General features: G+C 44.1%; 1 protein-coding gene across 8 annotated transcripts in view; it reads right to left on the reverse strand.

Annotated features, from left to right (window-relative positions):
* The window catches only part of ankrd6b (ankyrin repeat domain 6b), a 194,777-nt gene that overhangs the window by 128,791 nt on the left and 50,921 nt on the right, over positions 1–15,065 (reverse strand). Inside the window, exon 1 of one of the 8 annotated variants that reach the window (XM_069887330.1) lies at positions 5,493–5,591. The exons of the other annotated variants lie outside the window; for them this stretch is intronic. The gene's annotated coding sequence lies outside the window, so the exon portion shown is untranslated. Of the gene's footprint in view, positions 1–5,492; positions 5,592–15,065 lie in introns of those variants that run through there. 8 annotated transcript variants of the gene reach the window in all.

Consider the following 15,065-nt stretch of genomic DNA (forward strand, 5'->3'; position numbering starts at 1 on the left):
TGTTACTGCAGTACTTACACTGGAAAATAAGAGTTAAATCAACAGAACATCTTTTTCTGAAGGGAGCAAGCTTTGTCAATCGTGAGCAGTTAGACAGGGTGCTAATACAGAGGTACATCAAAGTTATAAACTTAAACAGGAAAGTCTGAAGATACTGTGATCGAGTGCAATACATAAACATGCTTGAGAACCTCAGCAGTTAAAGCAGCATCTCCAGGAAGCAAAGGGCCTGAGCCCTTGGTCAAGGTATGAGCAGGCATCTGAATAAAAAGTGGAGGGTGGAAGGAAAGGGCAGGGGAAGGAGCTCAGGCCAACCAACAAATCTTAGGTGGATAAGGGTGGGAGGGCAGAAGAGTGGGAAAAAAAGCTGAAAAGTGATGGGGAGAGAGGGGGCAGCTATTTGAATGGAGAGGGAAGGATGTGGGGAGCCAGAGGAAAAGTGAAAGAGAGTGGTGGGGGGGCATGAGAAATCAGATAAATCTATGTTAAAGCCATCTGGTTGGCAAGATGTATTTTCCCTGGCACTCTCCAACCAGATGGCATTAACATCGATTTTTCCAGTTCCCAATAGACCCCTCCCTGTTTCTTTCTCTTTCACTATTTCTCGGTTTCATCTCATCCAGCTCCCACCCAATTCCCTCTCCATTCAGAGAGTGGCCCTAATCACTTAGCTTTTTTCCACTTCATCCCTCTCACCCTTACCCATCTATGACCTCTTGCCAAATGGCCTGAGTTCCCCCCCCCCCCCACCATTTCATTCAGGTGCCTGTCTGCCTTCTTCATGGACCTTTACAAAGGGCTCAGACCAAAATGTTGTTTACATCCATTTGCTTCCTATAGACCCTGCATGCCCTGCTGAGTTTCTCCAGCACTTTTGTGGATTGCACCAAGTTATAGATGCGATGCCAGAACACAGAGAACGATAATAACCATGAAAATAAAATAGCTGCACTCTAAAAAATATGGTTAGAAAGGCTGAGGCACATTTCAGTTGCACTGTCACGTTTGAGTACGGACTTCATACAACAGCAGTTTGCCTGATCAGCAACAATGATGAGTCGGCTTACAGAGATGACATCGGGCAGCTTGTAAAATGGTACGAGAAGAACAACCTGAGCCTCAAAGCAGGCAAGACAAAGGAGGTGATTGTGCACTTCAGGAGGACGAAGGTCGACCATTCTCCCTCACACATCAATGGCTCTGTTGTGGAGAGAATGAGAGAACAAAGTTCCTTGCTGTGCACAAAAATGATGACCTGTCCTGGACCCACAACACCTCCTCATTAGTCATGAAGGCGCAGCATTGCCTATACTTCCTAAGGAAGTTGAGGAGGGCAAGGCTACCAGCCCATATTTTTCTTTTTTAATTTTTTTTTTTCAAAATATATACATAGTAACATTTTAAATTTACAATATATTAAACATTTTCTTACGAACACAACAAACGAAACAAAAGCAGTCTTGCACTCTCTTCCCACTCCACACAGACAGATCTGTTCACCATCATAGCTTACGTATATTTTAACTATATAGAGTTCAGTTGGGGAAACTACATTTTTGTATATATAATAGTTTTATACCCCTTTTTTTGTTCCTTTTTATTACTGATTCTGGGCCCCTATGTGATCCAGGTATGGCTGCCAGACCTTTACAAAAGTGTCATATTTATTCTTTTTTTCCCCCATAGGTATACGGCTGTTCATTTCGGCAGTCCATCATGCTATAAGTAGAGGGGAGTCAGACTTCCAAGTGATCATGATATTTTTTTTTCACTATTGCCAGTGCTATTGTTATAAATGAGATTTGATATTTGGTCAATTTGTTGCTTATTTCCATAAAATTACCTGGTCCATATAGCTCCGGGTCACCCGTGAAGGCCACTCCTGTATTCGTGCTTAATTTTCCTGCGATTTCTTGCCAAACTAGCCTCACTTTGATGCATGACCACGTTCCTGTCTCAGCCCCACATCTGAAACACAACTCTGAAATTTTGGCTTTTGATCTGTGTAATTTTTGTGGGGTAAGATATAATTGGTGTAAAAAATTATACTGAACTAGTCCATATCTTGCATTTATAATTGGTGTGATGCTGTCCTTGCACCAACCTGACCAGCTTCTTTCTGAAAACACCCAAGTCCTACTCCCATCTTTCCCTTGACCTCTGCAACCCTCGCTCTGGAGTGCAGAGTACATTTGTGTTATAAATGTGGGTGTATTCCCTTTCCAGACTGTTCATTCAGTTACACTAATTTCAGGTGGGGTCAGCGTTAGTCCCCATCTTTCACCGGCCCATATCTTGACAACCTTTTACAGGAGGCATAATTGACAGTGCCCTATCTGGCTGCATCATTGTGTGGTATGGTAGCTGCAAAGCATCAGGCTGGAAGTCACAGAAGATCATCAAAACGGCTGAAAAGATCACTTTTGGTTCATATTCCAGGCTTCCCATTTTAAGTCTGGAATAGTAACCTGAGCTCATTCTGCCATTTAATTTTGTACCTGTATTCTAAGATATTGAATTATATTCCCATTTATTTTCTGCAATTCCAAATGCCTTCGCAGTTTGCCCAACAAAGACTTGCCTGTTTGAGTGGATGTGGCACTAGGGAGAGACTGGAGGCTATAATGCGAAATTATCGAGTCTTAAGGCAGAGAAAGGGGATGGATGTCCTGTGGAAGCCAAACAAATAATATTGGGTCTGCAATGAGCAGCTACAGTAGCCTTCCTAATGTTGGGGACATTTTTTCTCCTTTATTTGCCCTTGTGCTCCACAGTTTTAAGTTTGTAATCAAACAATTCACATATAATTAAAGTCCACATTCCAGATTTCATTTAAGGTTATTTTTATACATTGACCTGTAGAAATTACAGCACTTTTTAGACATTTCAGAACACCACAATATTTGGGACACTGGGTTTCAAAGGTGTTTGTGAGTACTCAGGTATGTTTAATTGCTTCAGTGCTTCTAAACTTTTGATCATCTTTGGAGTCTGTCGTTGTCATTTTTCAACATGAAGATCAGAGCTGTGTCAATGAAAGTCAAAGAAGCCATGATGAGGCTGAAAAACAAGAACAATAAGAAGCATTGCCCAAACTTGAGGATTACCAAAACCAACAGTTTGGAACATCATTAAGGTTTGGGTGGTGTTTCTTATAGTGGCTTTTTTGACTTTCATTGGTCCTCAGGTTGAAAAATGGCAACTACAAACTCCAAAGGTGATCAAATGCTTAGAAGCAAGCCTAGCTCTCTTACACTTGCACCAATGAAGCAATTAAACATACTTACAAACACCTTTGAAGTCAAAGGTCCCAAGCTATATGATGCCCTATAATGAGGGGACTATGTATAAAAAGTGCTGTAATTTCTACATGTCAAATCAAAATGTATACAAATAACCTTGAATAAAATCTGGAATGTGCACTTTAATAACATGTGAATTGTTTGATTACAAACTTAAAACTATGGAGCACATGGGCAAATAAAAAAAAGTCTTTGTCCCAAACATAATGGAGGCCACTGTTTATCAGTTTGGGAGTAGCAAAAAGAAAATGACCCAATGATCTTAGTTGCTGAGTCATAATCCCAAGATTGGTTACGAATCATGGCATCGGAATTGCCTACTGGTGCTGTCCTACAGATTCTGATATTCTTCTTGCTAAGAACTGAGTGAATTTTGATAAAAACCTGTTACTTTTTCCACATGATCAGCAGCCAATTTCTTGCTCTGTTAACCATGTGATGCAGAATTGGTTTTGGTGCTCAATGGGTGTTGATTTTCTTTTTATAAATTAAAGTGTTGGGTAGCACAGTTGGCATGGGGGTCAGTGCAACACTTTTACAGCACCAGTGATCAGGACCAGAGTTCGAATGCTGCGCAGTCTGTAAAGTGTTTATACGTGTGTCTGCATGGGTTTTCCCCAGGGGCTCTCATTTTCTCCCACCATTCGAAACGTTCTGGGGTGTAGGTTAATTGAGCGTAAATTGGGCAGCACGGACTCTTGTGCCAAAATACCTGTTTTGTATGTATAAATTTATTTTAAAGAAACCCAGCGGATCCTGCAGGGTCCATAGGAGATATAACCACAAAGATGGATAACCAACATTTTGACTTTCAAAGATTGAACCGGGTTCCAAGCTATTTTACAAATTACTGGCTTAAAACCATGTGATGCAAACAACAATGGAAAGACTGGCAATTAAACTGTGCCTGGTGATGGCTGAATGTTGACCAGAAGACATCTTCAAATGCCACGTGATCCTTAACATACATTTGAAGAGAGAGAACAGGTATCCCACTGCAAAGATGGCATCTCCAATAACACGCACTCCCCATTGATACTGCAACATGCCCAAAACCCGCAAACCAACAATCCTTAGCAATAACTTAAATCTAGCAACTAAACCAGTGTTCTTTTGAGATTAAAAGTTTTAGTGCTATATCAAATGGCATATTTATTCAGTCAGATGTTTTGGACTATTATAATACACTTCATTGAAATAAAGTAATGACTCTTCACAAAAGTAAAGAACTTTCTGGGTTTCGTAAACATGTGACTTCATTTGAGAAAACGGTGGCTTTCAGTCCGAAGAAAACAGGTTTATTTTATTTTTGATGCAGCTGGCTTTCCGCTCAAGTAGCAATAAAATCTCCAATGCTGTGATTGGCTCCATTACACAAACCACCCTCTGCGTTATCTTATTATGCACCAGCTTTGATCACGGCTCCTCCCTTCCACACGAGCTGCCTGGAACAAGGTTGTCTGTCTTTTGTTGCTAACCTTCCCCTCCCTCAATAAACCAAAAGAGCCAGCTCACAAAGGTTCACTCTCACCCATTTCCAAACTGACGCAAGTCTAAAAATGTTCCAATAACTAGCACGGTGATATCTCCTATATTATTAAATTTCCCCAAGAGATTTAAACATCCGAATGGTTGGACATTTAACATTCTAAAATTGGAATACAATACACTTTAACTTTATAGGCTTATGTGCATAGCAAGAGATTTTCAGCATCTCACTGAAATGAGTTGTGACACCAGTTTGAATTCGTAGCACTACATTGTTCATTCCGCTTCACTGGTCTTTGTGCTAAAATTGCACCCTGAAAAATAGGCACTTAACTCTAATTTCTGATTTGATGCAAGAAAAATGCTTGAACATAGTTTATTAATGGAACACTAGAAGTGACTACTATCGATCAGTAGATCTTAGAAAAATGCAGTAATGCCTAAACGATAATGATAAACGATAAACGCCTAAACGATAAAGAGTGTGTGTGTGCATGGTTTGTTTTGACAATAAAAGCCTCTGGAAAAGCAGCCAATTTATTTTTAATTTGGTAACACTCAAGACTCCTGCCTAAGCAGGAGGTCAAGAATTGCTTATCAAAGGAGGAGGGGCTGTGAAGAAAGCCTTTATGATTTTCTGAACAGACTAGCAATCATCAATTTAACATGACGAGAAAAGGATAAAGTACAGCGAGTACTTACAGTTACAGCTTCCCCAGCAGAGCAGCACATCCTCACGTCCAGGATTTTTCTGCAGCAAACTGCAAGGAAGGGACCTACAAACCAAAGGCCTCAACCTAAAAATGTCCCATTCATAGCCGACAAGCACAATGCACTGGGATAACTGTCACATCAATTTACATATCAATTGTAGCTTCATCAGAGTCCAGCACAATGAAGATCAAAAGCTGCCTAAACAGCTTTAACCAACTAAAAGTCTATTTAAGGATATTTTCTAACATCTGTTACTCACCAAGCATAAACACGCGTGATGTTTAGTTGAAATTTGATCTCACACTCGCTTGCAATATCTGACACTCATTATTTAACCCCCTCCCCCCCCAAAAAAGTTCGAACGAGAGTTAGAAAACAATCTGAACAATTAAAAGGGCTGGGTAAGTGCATGAATTGAGGACTCGTCCCCTCATGTCAGAACCAAGTGCAGTCTGCAGAGAAGTAAATCTTTTATTCAGTTGTCTTATCAGATTTCCTTTCATCTTGTGGGCATCACATTTCAGACACTGAAGCCACTTTAGTTTTCAAGCTGTTTGGTTTTTCACAGATGTTATCTGATTTTCTGAGGCATTGATTGTGTTTCCTATTTCTAGTATCTGCGATTTATTTAATTTAATTGAGACATACAGCACAGTAATGGGCCTTCTGGCCCACAAGCCCACGTCGCCCAATTACACCTGATTGACCTACAACCCACGTATGTTTTAAAGGGCAGGAGGAAACCGGAGCACCTGGAGGAAATGCAGACACGGGAAGAACATACAAGCACCTTACAAACAGTGCGGGATTCAAACCCATGACTGATTGGTGGTGCTGTAATAGCACTGCACTAACCGCTACACTATCTGTAGCAGCCCACGTAAACAAATGAATAACTGCAAAAGAAAGTGAGATTGCATCTGTGGTTCATTGCCATTCAGAAATCTGATGGCAGAGGGGAAGAAGCTGTTTTAGGAACATTGGGAGTTCATCCTGATGGCAACACTAAGAAGTGGGCATGGCCTGGGTGGGGAGGCTGCTTTCTTGAGACACCATCTCTTGTAGATGTCCTTAATGGATTGAAGACTTATGCCCAAGATGGCACTGGCCAAGTTCACAACTCTCTGTAGTCTTTTCCTGTCCTGTGCATTGGTACCTCCATACCAGACGGTGATGCAACCAGTTGGAAAGCTCTCCACGGTACACCTGTATAAATTTGCAAGTCTTTATTGACATTCCACATCCTCTCAAATTCATTTTTTGTGATTGCATTAACACGGAGGCACCAGGATAGATCTTCAGAGATGTTGACACCCAGAAATCTGTTGACCCTTTCTACTGCTGACTCTTTGATGAGGACAGGTTTGTGTTCTCCTGATTTCCCCCTCTTGAAGACCATAATTAATTCTTGAGTTTTGCTAACATTGGGTAAAAAGTTGTTGTGACTCCACTCAGCTAGATAATCTATCTCACACCTGTTCGCTTCTGTCAACATCCGTGGTGCCATGGGCAAATTTGTAGATGGTATTTGAATTGTGTCTAGCCATACAGTCCTGGGAGTAGAGAGAGTAAAGCAGTGAGCTAAGCAGGCAACCTTGAGGTGCACTTGCGTTGATTGTCAGTGAAGAGACGACATTGCTACCAATCTGCACTGACTGTGGTCTTTCATTGAGGAAGTCAAGGATCCAGTTACAGAAGGAAATGCAGAGGCCCAGGTATTGAGCTGTAATTGATGAAAAGCAGCCTGATGTATATGAAACTGTTGTCTTGGTAATTCCAGCTGAGTGGAGAGGCAATAACATTGCATCTACTGTGGAATGATTGTGGCAGTAGGTGAACTGCAGTGGGTCCTGGTCTTTACTTAGGTATGTGTTAATTCATTGGCACCAAGTAGAGCCAGCCAATCTCCAGAAAACAGGAGGTCTGAAATATTATGTCCCTGAATTAGGTATTGTATAAGGATGACTATAAAGTAGGGAGGGAATCTGCAGGGAGAGAATGGTGCTAAAAGGTGTTGGGGGTGGGGGAGGGGGTGGAAATAATTATTTTCAGGTTGAAAGATCAAGCTCAGATTTGGGTGGGGAGATAGTTATTGGCAAATGTCAGGCAAGTGATTAGAATGAAGGCTGTGGGCTGTGGAGGCCCAAGAAGAGTAGTCAGAAAGAGAAAACCTGATTGGCATTACCAGAACTGGAGTCGACTGCCTACAACACTGAAGCAAACCCTGGAAACCTGCTCTGCACACTGCTCCATGCCATATCACATTTGCAGACACCTTCGTTCATTAGCCAGGCAGGAATACAGAGAACATGAAAAGCCAGTGGCAGACGTTCCCAGACCATGGAAAATAGTTCAAGTTTATTCTCATCTGTCTCTGGAACAGGTGCACAAGCACACACCCACAAAAAAAATCACATAATGATCACATAAATAGTTCAGTTAGTTTTGTTTAATTATTTATGGCTTGGCTTGACTTCGCGGACGAAGATTTATGGAGGGGGTAAAAAGACCACGTCAGCTGCAGGCTCGTTTGTGGCTGACAAGTCCGATGCGGGACAGGCAGACACGGTTGCAGCGGAAAATTGGTTGGTTGGGGTTGGGTGTTGGGTTTTTCCTCCTTTGCCTTTTGTCAGTGAGGTGGGCTCTGCGGTCTTCTTCAAAGGAGGTTGCTGCCCGCCAAACTGTGAGGCGCCAAGATGCACGGTTGGAGGCGTTATCAGCCCACTGGCGGTGGTCAATGTGGCAGGCCCAAGAGATTTCTTTAGGCAGTCCTTGTACCTTTTCTTTGGTGCACCTCTGTCACGGTGGCCAGTGGAGAGCTTGCCATATAACACGATCTTGGGAAGGCGATGGTCCTCCATCCTGGAGACGTGACCCATCCAGTGCAGCTGGATCTTCAGCAGCGTGGACTCGATGCTGTCGACCTCTGCCATCTCGAGTACTTCGACGTTAGGGATGAAAGCACTCCAATGGATGTTGAGGATGGAGCGGAGACAACGCTGGTGGAAGCGTTCTAGGAGCCGTAGGTGGTGCCGGTAGAGGACCCATGATTCGGAGCCGAACAGGAGTGTGGGTATGACAACGGCTCTGTATACGCTTATCTTTGTGAGGTTTTTCAGTTGGTTGTTTTTCCAGACTCTTTTGTGTAGTCTTCCAAAGGCGCTATTTGCCTTGGCAAGTCTGTTGTCTATCTCATTGTCGATCCTTGCATCTGATGAAATGGTGCAGCCGAGATAGGTAAACTGGTTGACCGTTTTGAATTTTGTGTGCCCGATGGAGATGTGGGGGGGCTGGTAGTCATGGTGGGGAGCTGGCTGATGAAGGACCTCAGTTTTCTTCAGGCTGACTTCCAGGCCAAACATTTTGGCAGTTTCCGCAAAGCAGGACGTCAAGCGCTGAAGAGCTGGCTCTGAATGGGCAACTAAAGCGGCATCGTCTGCAAAGAGTAGTTCACGGACAAGTTTCTCTTGTGTCTTGGTGTGAGCTTGCAGGCTTGCAGGGGAATCACGTTGCTCTCCATTGCAGGCAAAATCTTCGCTAGGATTCTACTAAATAGAATAATACCTAGTGTCGCCGAGAATATTCTCCCAGAATCACAGTGCGGCTTTCGCGCAAACAGAGGAACTACTGACATGGTCTTTGCCCTCAGACAGCTCCAAGAAAAGTGCAGAGAACAAAACAAAGGACTCTACATCACCTTTGTTGACCTCACCAAAGCCTTCGACACCGTGAGCAGGAAAGGGCTTTGGCAAATACTAGAGCGCATCGGATGTCCCCCAGAGTTCCTCAACATGATTATCCAACTGCACGAAAACCAACAAGGTCGGGTCAGATACAGCAATGAGCTCTCTGAACCCTTCTCCATTAACAATGGCGTGAAGCAAGGCTGTGTTCTCGCACCAACCCTCTTTTCAATCTTCTTCAGCATGATGCTGAACCAAGCCATGAAAGACCCCAACAATGAAGACGCTGTTTACATCCGGTACCGCACGGATGGCAGTCTCTTCAATCTGAGGCGCCTTAATTATTTATATAGCACATTTAAAACAACTCATGTTGACCAAAGTGCTGTACAGATCAAAAAGGCGTCACAACTCGGAAACTATTTAAAGTACAGAATAAAACAAATACGAGGTAACAATCAGGTGCATGAGGAGGACTCCAGTCCCTAGTGAATAAAAGTACATCTTCAATCTGGATATATACAAGTTGATGGAAAGAATGTGTTCCACAGTTTGGGGGCTGCAATTGTGAAGGCACAATCACCTCTGAGTTTACGATTTGAGCACAGAACAGCCAAGTGCCCCAAGTTAGCTGACCTGAGGGGTCTTGAAGTGAAATAAGGATGGAACTAACCTATTAAGGGCTTTATAGACAAACAGGAGAACTTTAAAATCAATTCTGAGCAGTTTCATCAGTTTTCACAACATGTCAGGGGGAGTTGGTGTGAGGCATCTGATAATCTCTGGTCCATGACCACACAGAGTAGAGCAGGAACATTCAGGATGGCATTGAGAATCAAGTCCATGTGCCTGGAACACACTGAACTGTACCCGTAATGAAAGCAGAACAACGGAACGTACACAGGCTTGAAAACACAAACCCTCAAATTCAAGGACATTCAAGCTTCTTCCCTGCTGTGATCAGCATCTTGAACGGACCTCTCATTAGTCAAATACAATGCCTTGCACTGTTTTAAGTCTATTTTTCTCTTTAATACTAAATCCTACACCTTTGAATTTATTCTTGCACTACTTGTAATTGAACTGCTTGGATATCATGAAAAACACAGATTTTCACTGCATCTCTGTAATTGAAACAAAAACCAATTCAGTTCATCTCTCAAACTAATCATCTGCTCAGAGTCCTTTACCTTGATGCTCAGAAACTGTGGCAGTGTCCAGGTCTCTGTAGGAACTTTTTTTTTTAAAAAGTGCTTTTAATCCATTATAACTCAACAGAGTAAATCTACCTGAAATCTGGGTGAGCTGAGATCCAATTTAACTCCAGTCTTTGTGTGCTAATCCACATTGCCTGCCTTCCTCTGTGGCCTCCACATTATGGGCCTTGGATTTCTGCTCTTCAGCAGACGTCATTACAAAGGATAATGAATTTTATCAAAATGATCATTAATAATATTAAACCATGTGTAAAGATAGATGCAAATAATAAAATCTTTGTCCTCCTGTATAGATGCTTCAATGTTCTCTTCCCCTTTTTCTCCTACTTTTTAACAATCATTTGCTGTTGTAATGGCCCGCTCACGGAGATGCGGACCAGCGCACAAAATGGCCGATGAATGCAGCGACCGCGCGGACCTGGGGGTGACATGGGCCGTCGTCCTAGGTAACCTCTTGCACGGCAGGAAGACAATAAACTGGGGTGGGGACATCGGCCAATTTCCTAGGCCAGGACTCTGATGATGTGGGGCCCTGACATTAGTGCCTGGGGCCTATATAAACACAACAGCCAGTGCAATAAACTGGTCTCAACTTCAAGGCTTTGGTGTGTGTGTTCTTCTCCACACTTGCCTGGAGTGATCGCTACATTGGTGAACCCAACAGGTCCAACCAGCAGTTGTACCCAAATATGATGGCCCAGGCGGAGCCAGTGACCATCCACGTAGTGTCACTCGGGCTCCCAACATTTTGGGTGTTGCAGCCAGGTATGACCGAGGCTCAGTTCCAGCTTCAACATATCGCTGCTACCAACACTCGCTACTTCTACATCATGAGTGCACTCGATCAAGACACAGCTGCAAGAGTAGTAGATTTCCTACAGTAGCCTCCAGAGCAAGGCAAATATGAATCCCTCAAAGAGCTGTTAACCTGCACTTTCAGGCATTTCCGGCACGAGCGCACTGCCCGATTGCAGCACATGGACAGATTGGGGGACAGGACCACGTTGGCCCTAATGAGCGAGATGCTCACTTTGACTGGGGGCCACAAGCTTTGCCTGCTCTTTGAGCAGATCTTTCTGGAGCAGTTGCCTGAGGATATCTGACTCTTGCTCACCAACAAGGAGTTCAGCGACCTTGGAGGGTTGCGGCCCGGGCAGACTTGCTCTGGAGAGCAAAGGACACGAGCGCGATTGTAAACCACATAAGCAAGCTCCACGAACAGCTGAATGCAAGACCAAGACCAGCGGAGAGGCAAGTTAATGCCCCGGGACCATTCTGCTATCATCAACAATGGGGTGCAGAGGCCCATCAATGCTGCCCACCCTTCAGGATTCCGGGAAACTCCATGGCCAACAATCGTTGATGGCTGCAGTGGTTGGCCCACATGATAGCCTCCTCCATGTCGGGGACTACTTGTTGGGCAGGCGTTTCCTGGTCAACACTGGTGCAAGATAAGCATCCTACTACCCCTTCGCAGGCCTCGACACCCACAACAGCAAGTAGGGTCCAGCAACAAGGGCAGCTAATGGCTCCTCCATCCAGACTTTTGGTATCTGCACCGCCCACCTTCAGTTCAGCAATAGCCTGTTTACATGGGCCTTTACCCTCATAGCAGTGGAGCAACCCCTCCTTGGGGCTGACTTCCTTCGTGACCGGTGCCTGCTTGTCAATATCAAGGGAAGGCACTTGTTGCACACCAGAAATTTTCAGACTCTGCCTCTGGAGAAAGCCAAAATACACCCCCCCACCAACTCTATAACACTTTCAGATAATAAATTCGCCCACATCCTGTCAGAAATCTTTTCAATAGTGGTGCCACAGTTCTCCATAGCTGAGCCAAAGTTCAGGATAAGGCACCTCATTCTGACCGAGTGCCCCCCACTCCACGCCAGACAATGCTGGCTCCCTCCCGAAAATCTCAGCCGAGAGAAGGAGTAGTTTAAGAAAATGGAGGAGCTAGAGGTTGTCCAGTGTCCAACAGTCTCTGGGCCTCACCCCCCTCCACATGGTGCCAAAAACAACCAAGGAAGTGGCAACTACCACTGCCTGGACGAGGCCACCATGCCTGACAGATATCCCATGCCCCTCATCCAAGATTTCTCCACCAACCTGCACAGGGCATGGGTGTTTTCCAAGGTGGACCTCATCTGGGGGTACAACCAAATCCCAATTCACCCCCAGGATGTCCTCAAGACCATGATTATAACTCTCTTTGGCCTGTTCAAATTCCTCTGCATGCCCTTCAGTCTGAAAAACGCAGCACACACATTCCAGTGGCTGATGGACGTAGTGGGCCAAGACCTCCCTTTTGAGTTCATTGATTTGGACGATATCCTCATCACCAGCCGCAGCTGCAAAGACCACGCAGCCCACCTGAGGCAACTGTGCACCTGGCTGAGTGAGTTCAGGCTGACAATTAACCCTGCAAAGTGCCAATTCAGCCCAGACACTATTAATTTCCTGGGGCACAAAATAAACTCCACCCTGAAAAGGTCGAGGCGGTCCAGTAACTTCGCCAAGCCATCTACAGGCTTTCACCAGTGTGATAAACTTATACCACAGATTCATACTGGCAGTGGCCCGCATCATGTGCCCCCTCTTCTCGCTGATGGCGGTCAAGTCAAAGGACATTACCTGGGACAATGGGTCTTCAAGGCCGTTCCAGAATGCCAATGACGCGCTGGCCAACGCCACCTTCCTGGTACACCCCAGACAAGAGTTACCTACTGCTTGCCTTCCATAAGGTATTGGACCCATGGTCAGCCCGACAACAGAGACACTTGTCCTACATATCCGAATTTACCATGGACATACAACACATCGTGGGAGGAAAAGCAATGTGGTAGCCGATGCAGTGTTGTGCCCTGCAATTGAGTCAGTTCATGCCCTGTCCTGGAGGTTGACTACATGGTCCTCGCCAAAGCGCAGCAGGACAACCCTGAGATCCTCGCATAAAGGTCAGCCATCTCAGGTCTTAAGGTGGAAGATGTCCCCATCGGCCAAGGTAACCTGACACTTCTGTGTGACATCTCCACCAGCAGCCCCCACCCCATTGTCCCAGTCGCACAGAGGCACCAGGTTTTCGAGGCCATACACAACCAAGCTACGGTCAAGATGGTGGCTAGCAGGGGACGTTCCGTGATGTCGTGAGGAGCAGCTCGCACCCCAATGACTCCTGTGGAATCAATTTTAAAAAGTGCCTATCAAAGAAAAGATTCTTACAAAAATTACTTTAAAGCTAATATGAAGTGTTTAATAGAACGAAGATGCCACCTAAAAAAGAGAAGATGCCCAAGTTAATTCCTACTAAAAAGTCTGACAGGAAGAAGAAGAAAGTTGGGCCTACCTTAGTGACAAAGCAGGCCACTGAAGTTCTCTCTGGATCTGCCGGTGAGGACCCGGGAGAGGGACCTTTCTTTGGGACCTTTTTCGCGGTGGCCTGTAAAGATGGCGTTGGAGGAAAAACTAAAACTGCATCACGCATGTGCGAGAAGTCGGACATGTGTGGTGCAGAAGAAAAAAAGTTGGAAAAAATGCAAGGTCTCTTAAAGGGGCAGTCCAGTGTTTCAAATCTGAATATAAAGGGGATACATCTCCAGTGGAAGAAGCGTTAAAAGAATACGAGAGTTCAGAAGAAATTTCAAGTTTAAAAGAAAAGCAGACAAGAGGCAAGAAAAAGACTTTTCAGAAGGAAATTAATAAGATTGAAGTTCATCTATTTTTGACTCAAATAAAAATTCATTTGTCTTTGGAAAATAATTTTAAATTGTCCGAAGAATTGAAGCAAGGTAAAACAGATTTGACAGTTAAAGTGATGAATAACATTTCACAAAGAGCGGATAAGTTGGAAAGTAAGCTCAAGATGTTCAAGAGGAGGTGCAATGCATTGAAGAGAGATCTAATATTTCTGAAGATATGATGACTAGTTTGATTTTAATGAATGAAAAAACTGTTGGAGAAGGTTGATATACTGGTGTGACAGATTATATCAAATTTTATATTGTGCATAGATAAGTTTTTGAAAGAGTTAGAATGGGGGTTTTAGTGTAGGGCACAAAAAAAAACACAAACACTTCACAAAACAAATCTCACATAAAATGCAGGAGCTCTTCTCAAACCAGACACTCCTGGTCCAGTGCCTTTGTAAAGACAATGGAAACTGCTTTGCTAAAGGACTTCACAAGTAGGTGTTAATTGGACATGGTGTGGAGTAATGGATTATTGTTTTGAAAGCAAAAGATGAACAGTTCAGCAATCCGTCTAGATGCAGTTTGCTGTTCTAAGAAGGTCATATGGTTTTGCAAGGTGAGGGGGGGTAGAGAGAGAAAACTGGTTTCTGCAGCATGGCAAGCTGGCAGCTGGTTTAAAACCCCATTTTTAAGATGGGTTGCGAGTTCGGAGTTCAGCCTGTTGAAACAACCCATGTGGTCCATGCAAGAGGAAATGGCTGGCTAGGAGTGAAACACCTGAAATAAGGGAAACAAAAGGAACTCTGTGGTGACCTGGAAAACCCTGATGGGGCAAGTTTCTTTGGCAAGACACTGAAGTTTTTTTGGCTGATCGGAGGGAATCCGTTTGTATGTGTCCAACAATCAACGAATCTCTCTCTGAAATCAATGAGAACCTTCCTGAGTGAAAACCAATTACTTCTAAACATCAGA

The sequence above is a fragment of the Narcine bancroftii genome, chromosome 6, assembly GCF_036971445.1.
Source record: "Narcine bancroftii isolate sNarBan1 chromosome 6, sNarBan1.hap1, whole genome shotgun sequence".
NCBI lineage: Eukaryota > Metazoa > Chordata > Chondrichthyes > Torpediniformes > Narcinidae > Narcine > Narcine bancroftii.